The following is a 9,487-nucleotide window of genomic DNA, read 5'->3' on the forward strand; positions in this document are numbered from 1 at the left end:
TTGAAGCCATGGTTGCCTCACCCAACATTTTACATGTGGATTTGGAGGCGCAGATACTACTACCAGGCCACTCCAATCCCCTGCCAATGGTTATTTTGCTGCTAATGGACAGTGATTCATGATCCCCAACGAAGCTAACCTCAAATTTTGCAGCTCTACAACGGCTGAGTGTTACACGATTACCTCAAACAATGGACTCAGGTTCTGTGTTGATGGACTGTGCACGTCAACATGTGAGAGGTGATGTGGACAATTTCCAGAATGGTGTAAAGATTGATCACTCATGTAGTGTTCAAAGGGACCCAAATTCACACATGTGCTTTGATCCTCTATGCATTGCAACATCAGTTACAGTAGTGCCGTGTGCAACACTGCCATTCCTGCAAAACGCACATGTGGTCAACTGCTATCAAGCTATTTCAGTTTTTCCCTCCTCACAATTTAATAATGGACATTTTTATACATCACGTTCCTCAGGCTCTACCACCAGATCTGTTGCCCAGTTTCTCAACCACTTGGGTTCAAGCATATCCAACAGTGCTTTGCCATTCAGGAACATTGTACCCCGACAATCTGACTGCCAGCAGGTTTCACCAGTGATTTTTGGTCCTACCACACGGGATGCATTTCTGATGTGCACAGAAAACTTTTACTATTCCTGCACCAAGTACCACACCGATCCCCCACCCCCACACACAGGGGGCCCCGATACTGACCATACAGCTGCTCACTCCATCTGCAGTAGTGTCTGCACCTGCCGCACCAGCCTTCTGCATTATTTCCAAGGTGGACAATTAAGTTCTGTGCCTTTAGCCTCCAGTCCAGTTTATGGGCCTACCTCATGCTGCGCTCATCTATTCATTCCCATGGTACCAACCGTGCCTGCCACGTTGTGATTCCATGACTCATCAGGGACATTGCAACTGGCTGTTGTTCGGGACGTGGCTCATATCTTGCTGCTGCAACTGCAGTCCACTGTTCCTTCACCTGATCAACCTGCAACAGGAGACACCAGCAAGGACACTCTTCAGGTTAGTTCAAAAATATTCATTGTGTGCGACAGTTCTCGTTCAGTGATCTCTGCACCTGCCCCATGCCTGCTACGTACAGTGCCATGTGTTTCGAACAGTGCTTCTAGTAACAGTTGCGCGCATGATGCAACCACGCTCACTGTGCATGCAGCTACACCTTGTGCTGGTAAACATTCCCCCTCTCTTGCACGCCAACCCCGTGATTCAGTGGCCATTGCCATTCCCTGCATGATGCCAACACCTCTCTCGCCTGCACTGTTTACTCAAGGCAAAGCTAACAACAGAGAGTCGCTGCATGCCCCAATCTGCTCCGTGCTGCACATGCAGCCAACCTCTCCATACAAGCACACGCCATGCTCATGTGAGCTGCATGTGACTTTTGTGCTGCCTTTTGGCACTTGCGCTAATGACTATACCTCATCATGCCCCACTTGTTCCAAAACTTCATGTCAGGACGTTACTCAGCCTCATGTGAATTTCTCAGTCTTTTCTGTCACTAACAGAATGACACACAAGATAATTACCACTGCCAGGCCTCATATTAGGCACAAGGTTAGATGCCTCAACCCCATTAAGTAGCATGTGGCCTGGTAGCAAATTAACAAAATTCTGGAGGCAGGCATTCTACAGGAATTGGACAGCAATTACTCTTCAATGATTCACCTCGTCACCAAACATGCCTTCTTTTTGAAAGTGTGATTATTGCAGACACTTAAATGCTCGTACCATCATGGACGATTACCCAGTGCTGAACATAAATGATCTACCTTCTGCCACTATCATGCAGGCCTCTCTGGCAAACAGACTTCAGGTTTTAAGCCAGTCTGTTGGACTGAACCTATGCTACAGGCCTTCAGGGCTCTAAAGACAGTGCTAGCTCACACTGTTGTACTCACACACCCTGATCTGTCTGGCGAGTTGTTCATCACTTCGGACGAGAGCGGTATCACGGTTGGGGCAGTATTCCAGCAACGTAAAAGCAACACAGTTTCACCCCTTCATTTCTTCTCTAAAAAACTGTCTATAACACAGAAAAAATATTCTGCTTTTTATAGAGAACTTCTGGCGGTCTATAAAGCCATCAAACACTTTTGCACTGACATCGAGGGCCATTCTTATTTCATCCTTACTGACCTCAAACCACTGGTGGATGCCTTCTGCAACCCTCCCAAGGACCCACCCCCTTGGCATTTCTGCCATTTGACCTGGTCTCTCAATTTACTGTGGACGTATCCTACATCAAAGGCACAGAAAACATCCCTGCTGATTTCTTTTCGCGGATCAATACTGTCTCACGCATCGTCAATCTATCCTGCCTCACAGCTCTCCAGGCCTCTTATGAGGAATCTCAAGCTCTCCTCACGGATCCTCAAACATTGCTTGTGTTTACCAAATCCAAGTTCCCTTGCATTTCGGATGAAATGTGGTGTGACTCTTTTACCTGAACTCTGCAGCCATTGCTCCCTCTCACGTTGCGCTGACAAGCCTTTGATACCTTGCATAACCTCACCCATCCTGGCGTACACACCACCACACACCTTGTCATTGAGTGTTTTGTTTGGAAAAATGTTAAGTATGACTGTCAAACCTGGACATACAGCTGCATTTCCTGCCAATGCAACAAAATCATATGCCACACCTCTCCCCCCTCCCCCTCTTGGCAAGTTTGACATTCCACAAGGACATTTTCGTCATGTACATATCGACCTTATTGGCCCTCTGCCACCATCAGAGGGCCACAGTTATATCCTCTCCACTATCAACTGCATGTCTCATTGGGTAGAACCTGTTACTTTACCCCCTCATGGATTGCTAGGTTCAGTTGCCCGTCCACCATCACTACTGACCAGGGTTGATAGTTTGAGTCTGCACTTTTCATGATTCTATGTAAGCTTTGTGGTATTAAAGAAATTCATACAACAGTCTACCACCCACAAAGCAATGGTTTATTGGAACAATGGCACTGTACCCTTGAAACAGCACTCAGGTGCCATGACTTCCTATGGTCTGAGGCGCTTCCTTGGGTGTTACTCAGTCTCTGTTTGACCTTTAAATCTGACTAACAGGGAACCATCTCCAAATTCGTTTTTGGTGAGAACTTGGTTGTACTTGGGGAACTTACCTGCCTCAAGCACCCGAGGATTTCCCCATCCCTTCGACTTTATCAATAGAATGTGCACCCACTTACGACATGCTTAGCTACAACCGCCTGTCAGTCATTCCCCACCAGACACTTACGTGCCACCCACACTCAACACATGCTCCCATTCTATGCTCATGGATGCCATTAGACAAGCCCTGCAACCCCCATACCTCTGCCCCTTTGAAGTACTTAGGAGGGATGAAATGTCATTCAACATTATTGTTAAAGATAGTCCACATACCATTTCGCTACACAGGATCAAGCCTGCTTTTGTGGACTCTGATGCCCCTCTGCCATCCCAGGTGGAGCATTCAGACGAATTTTCCACTGGCAAGCCTGATAATGAGTTAGCTCATTCCATGGTAGGATCTTCTCCTTCTGATGATTCATCACCACAGTTCATGGGTTTCCCAAGCATGTCATCATCATCCCCTTGTGCAGGTTTTGATGATGTTTTGTTTACTGGAGAGACTTGCTCCCTAACTTTCAACTTGCACTGCAAAGTACCATCTGACTGCGTTGACGACATGTCAATTGTGGCTTTTGACGACTGTGTGCTCATGCTCCTTATGGACATTGCAGACTCGACACTCAACGAGGAACTAGATTTTGAGATAGTGCATAGCCTGTCCGTCCCACAAGAGTGCGATCCATCAAGAGTTCATGTGTTCATCTCATCGGACGGCTCAATCTGCATTAGGGGCAGGCATGCTCACATGCCTCACCTGACGAGCCGCCATATTAATGTTCCAGTCAGCCTTTGTACCTTGTACAGTGTACACGTGTATCTTTCTTTGTGCTGAAATATATGTATGTATAGTCAATTATGGGAACTGTTTGTTACATATACAGTTATCCATATTCTCATTTCCCATAGCCTTATTTTTACGTGGTCAACAAAATCTTTCCAAGATTTTGATATAAACTGAGAACCATTATCAAATAAAATTGTTTTAGTAATACCCATCTGATGAAAATATATGTTTACAAACTTAGAGATGATTTGCTTACTGGTAGCTTTCTTAAGAGAAAACAGCTCTATCAACTTGGAAAATACATCAACTACCACCAAAACATAACCAAATTCATTCTTAGAATTAGGTAAAGGTCCATAAACTTCCGCAGACATAAGATTATGGTTATTATTAGGCAGCATGTTTTGCATTTGGCCTCTACTTGTTTGGATACTTACCTTCACTCTTTGACATATGTCACAGCTGCCATTGTTCTTCTTGACTCTGCTTTCTATGTTATAAGAATAGGTTTTTTTCCTGAATCTTTCATGGGCATTTGGTTGATCGACAATGGCCAAAACTCTCATGTATAAGTAATTAAAGTATCTATGCACTGCTCCGACCAACATAGTTTCCAATCTTTTGAGTCATTCTATACCCTTGTGTACCTTATAATACTGTTCTGTCTTTGATCCTCCTTTCTTACTCAACATGCTCTTAACCAATTTCCAATTTTGATCATGATTTTGATACCTAAGGATGTCTTTGCAAAATTTCACGATCTCTTTTTTCTCTTTCACACCTTTGTAGTACATTGTTTTAAATTGTTTTTCTCCCTCTTCAGAGTTGTTGGATAATTCACTTCTAAAGGAAGCAACGACATTGTCTGTACCCTTAATGTACCTGGTTTTATAATTGAACTGCTGTAAAGTCAAGGCCCATAGAGTAATTCTGTTGTGGTACGGCTTACACATCTGAAGATAACATAATGCTTGTGATCAGTGCAGATAATAAATTTGTGGTATAATAAATAATTTTTAAATTTGTTTGATGCCCAAAGTATAGCCAAAAGTTCTTTCTCATTTACAGTGTATATCTTTTCATGTTTCTACAATACTCTACTAGCAAATGCAAGTGATTTATGTTCAATAACATCATCAACTTCAACTTCTTGAAATAAATAAGCACCCAATCCAACATCACTACTGTCTGTCATAATACAAGAAGGAAGGGACAAATCTGGTCTGAACAATATCTGACTTTGACACAAATGTCCTTTGATCTCATTGAAAGCATCCTGACATTCTTGATTCCAATCCCAAATGGAACTCTTCTTCAAAAGTTAACACTAGCATGGAGTTTTCAAAGCTTGGCTGTCACAAAGTTTTCTATTAAATCCAGTTACCAAAAAAAAAAAATATTTAAGCTGTTTTTTGGAGTGTGGAGAAGGAAAATTAGCAATAGCATCAAGTTTCTCTTTATCAGTGCAATTCCTTTTTCAGATACACCATATCCTAAAAATGTAACTTCTTCCACACCAAATTCAGACTTAGCTATTTTCAAAGTAATGACACCTGATTCTAATTTTGATAACACATCTCTTAACAGATTCAAATTTTTTCCCAATTCTTTTCAGTGACCAAAATGTCATCAACATACACAATTCATTTTGAACTCACTTCATGTCTCCAGACAAAATACAGAGCTCTTATGAATTCAGCTACAGATACATGTAGCCCAAATGGCATCACACAATACTAAAAACATGTACCACCATACAAAAATGCTGTATACTTTCTAGAATTAATTTCAAGTGGCATCTGGTGAAATCTAGAGGTCAAGTCTAAACTATTCATGTGTTGTACATAGTCAAATTTGTGTATCAGGTCAGGATGGTCATTCTCTCTGATAAGTCACAACTAAACTTCAAAAAGTTTTCACCTTTTTTTCTCTAGGTTTTCAGATAAGTCACCTTTACTGTTTGGATCATTACTCTGCATGACAATGAAAAACTGCTTTGACTGGACTGGTTTTCCGTGACACTCACTTACATCACCTTACCTGTATTCACAATTAACTCTGTACCTTCATTATTCTTAAACTAAACAGAAACATCATCATCATTATTATCATGAAATTCTTCTAAAATTACTTCCACAATAACATCATTAACCCCACAAGTTTCATCTCTATTAACATCACACAACACATCTACATTCATTTGCAGTAAGCTACCAGTCTCAGACTTACCAACCTTAGTCATTTCACAACTCTCATTCACATTTACATACAAAATACCACCTAATTCAGATCCCATTCAGTCATCACCTGTTTACATGTATCAGTAACACTGTTTTCTGACCAAGAGAAGAAATCATTACTACACACTACATCAAAATTCGCATTACTCTCACATTCTGGTTTGTGATTAGTATCTACATTACTATAATGAAACATAACATTCCAAAACTTTTGATCAAATCATAAATGATAAATCTGATATTCCTTCTGTTCAACTTCAGATATCTATGCCACATTATTAATACTGTTATTATTGTCTAACAGTTAATGTAAATTGGGTGTGCTGTACTTGTTGTTTTTCCTTGCCCCAAAACTGTGGACATTCATTGAGGCAGACTGCCATTTCCATAATAGTTGCCTCTATGATTGTTTCTCCTATTAAATTGCCCATGGTTACCCCATTGTTCCTATTTTGCTGATGTTCAAAATTTCTGTCTCTATTACCATTTTGACCCTGATTGCAGTTAACATTATCTCTGTTTCTGTAGTTGTTACCATTGTGATCTCTATCATTTCGATTGTTGTGGTACATGCTTCTTTCTACTCCCCTATCCATCCTGTCAACATACCCTAAAAATTATTCAAGGCAATTGTCAGGTCTGTGTACTAAAACCCATTGCAACCTTTCTGGTAATCTCCTTTTTAGTGCACCAATCAATGTCATTTCATCAAATGATTTGTGAAGATGTGTTAATTTCTAAAGTTGATTCTTACAAAAGTCTTTCAGTGTACCATCCCAATTCCGTAATTTGGACCATTCAGAAATTCACTTTTAATTCTCACTTGTTCAGCTTCTGGCCAAAATTTATTTAAAAATCTTTTGTTTGAAAATTTGGTATGTTTCCCACTGACTTAAATTTAGATTTACCCAAGACAGAGCTTCACCTTGAAGAAATCTTTTAACAATTTAATCTCTTGGTCATCATTCATGCCCAACACAAACCTATCTCTACAGCGGTGTAGAAAATTCACTGGATGTACATTGTATGATGGAACAGTTTTGATAAGAATGTTGGATCATGTAATACCATTATTTGAATATATATCATTGTCAATGCAATTTTCCTGAACTACTAAAATTTTTTGATCTAAAACATTTACATTAGTTAACATACTGTTTTCAACATTTAAAATTTTTTGATCTAACCTACTAAAGTTCTGTTTCATTTTTTCCTCTACAACCTTCTGTTGAACTCTGACATCATTAACATTCTTCTCCTGTTGTGAAGATTGTGCTACTATCTCATTTTCCAAATTAATAAATTTATTTTCTAAGACATTGACTTTTTTATTCATACTTTTTAATCCATCTGACAACCTATTTTCTAGCTCCAAAATCTGATTAGTAAGTTGGTCTATTTGGTATTGTACCCTGTCCACTTCATCATTGTTTTCAGATTGTATTAATATTAACTGATCAGTAATTGCAATCAATTTTGCCAACATCAGTTGTAACTGTTCTTTGCTAACTACACTTTCACTTGGTTCAAATATATCTAGAGTATGTGCTAAGCCTTCACTTCATCACCACTACCCTTATCTCTATTCATTTTCCTAGTAATCACACGAGTCCACCAAGAATATTAATTTCACAAAGAGTCTATACCTATCTTTTTCTGATATCCTTCATTGTACTTCTAAAGTATTCTTTCTATTCATCTGGTCTGTCATTGTTGATATTATCTTGTCGCTGTTGATACGACTTTGTTGGGCAGCTCTCAGGTCTTATTTCATTTAGTGACTGAAGTTCATTTACATAAAAATCTCACACACAAATAATTATCCTTTCCTCCTCTGCAACAGACAAAACTTCATTATTAGTCAACAGATCACAACTGAGGCCCACACTTGTAATCTTACCCTCCCACACATCAGACACATCACTATTACATTTTTCTCGGTGTCTTAATCAGTTTTTTAAGCTCTGAGAGGCCTAAGACATACAAAAGAAAGAAATTTTACTTATCTTCATTTTCTCTTGTTGTTGTTGTTGGCTCCAAGTCTTATGCCTAGGGTACATTCTTGTGGCTCAAATTTTTATTTATAGCATTGTGGGATACTGATGATTAAATAACTGATGAAGATTTGCATGTATTATTCTCTAATTTTATTCTTTGTCACATTTTTCAATGTCACACTGTTTTTTACAATTTCCACTTAATATTCCAAATTACCTTGTTAGTTTGATCATATGAATATGTCTGTCACAATCAGAGGCATGTCCACTACTCCTTACATTACAATATTCCAAAGAGTTTACAAAGTAAAAGAATTTACAAACTTTGTTGTCCAAAGAAGAATCACCATCAAGATATTCATTTTATGAATGAATCCACAAATAAATTTAATAATGAGTGTGGGATTGTGCAATTAATAATATGAATTTTAAGTATGCCAGAGTTTCTAATTTAAAATATTTCTGAAACAAGAATAATTTCAGCCATTAGTACATATCGATTGTAACAAATTAATTTCTTTGTATACATTTTATCCCAAAATGTAACACATTGTACAGAAAAAAAAAAAAAAAATTCTTTCAGTGAAACAGCCTAGAACGTTCAGCTACACAAGTACTGACGGACATGGAGGACAATATTACTGTGAGGAGTTGCCAAAAATTTACATGGTCCCTACATAACAGATACATGAGTTGAGGCATTTGCTGTGTGTTTCCCTGGCTGCATTGTGGTGCATTGTTTTCTTGTACAGATAGTGGTGCAAGTAGTGTGGGAGGTTGACTGCCAGGTGGCACAGGAGGTAGCTGCTGGAAGTGCCCATCTTGCATAAGACTTCTACCTGCCACAGTTAAGAGGCACCTGGACAGGGGTTTGAGGAGTGTTAACATTTTTCTCAACGTGACAGCTGCCTGAGGAAAGAAGCTTGTGATGCTGAATAATACTCTAGACCTAGTTAGCAAGATGGAGTTTCTCCTCTAAAACAGCAGACTTGTGAAACGAGATGCTGTTGAAAATCAGACAACAATTTGACCAGCCAAAGGGTCCATAGAGTGACATGAGTTAGCACTTCAGGCATGACTTGGGTGTGAAGATGATGCCACAAATGAGGTTCAGTCCTATCCCATGTATAATGTAGTGGATAGCTATGACAGGAGGGCATGATAGGTGCTCGATAATTCAGGTGTGGCCTGTTGCATATTTATGTTGTTAGGGAGGATACAGTGGCAGGTCATTAATGAGGTCTGGCTCATCATGTAAGTGGCTAATAAAGCATATAAAGCATTCATCATATCTCAGTATTCCAAAGATGTCAAACAAGTT

At 39.5% G+C, this 9,487-nt stretch overlaps 1 long non-coding RNA gene across 1 annotated transcript in view; it reads right to left on the reverse strand.

The window, feature by feature from the left end:
* The window catches only part of LOC126354593 (uncharacterized), a 46,952-nt gene extending 38,525 nt beyond the window's left edge, over positions 1-8,427 (reverse strand). The window contains exon 1 of the long non-coding RNA XR_007565358.1: positions 8,384-8,427. This is a non-coding gene — a long non-coding RNA (uncharacterized LOC126354593). The remainder of the gene's footprint in view (positions 1-8,383) is intronic.
* Between the last annotated feature and the right edge of the window lie 1,060 nt (positions 8,428-9,487).

The sequence above is a fragment of the Schistocerca gregaria genome, chromosome 3, assembly GCF_023897955.1.
Source record: "Schistocerca gregaria isolate iqSchGreg1 chromosome 3, iqSchGreg1.2, whole genome shotgun sequence".
NCBI classification, from domain to species: domain Eukaryota; kingdom Metazoa; phylum Arthropoda; class Insecta; order Orthoptera; family Acrididae; genus Schistocerca; species Schistocerca gregaria.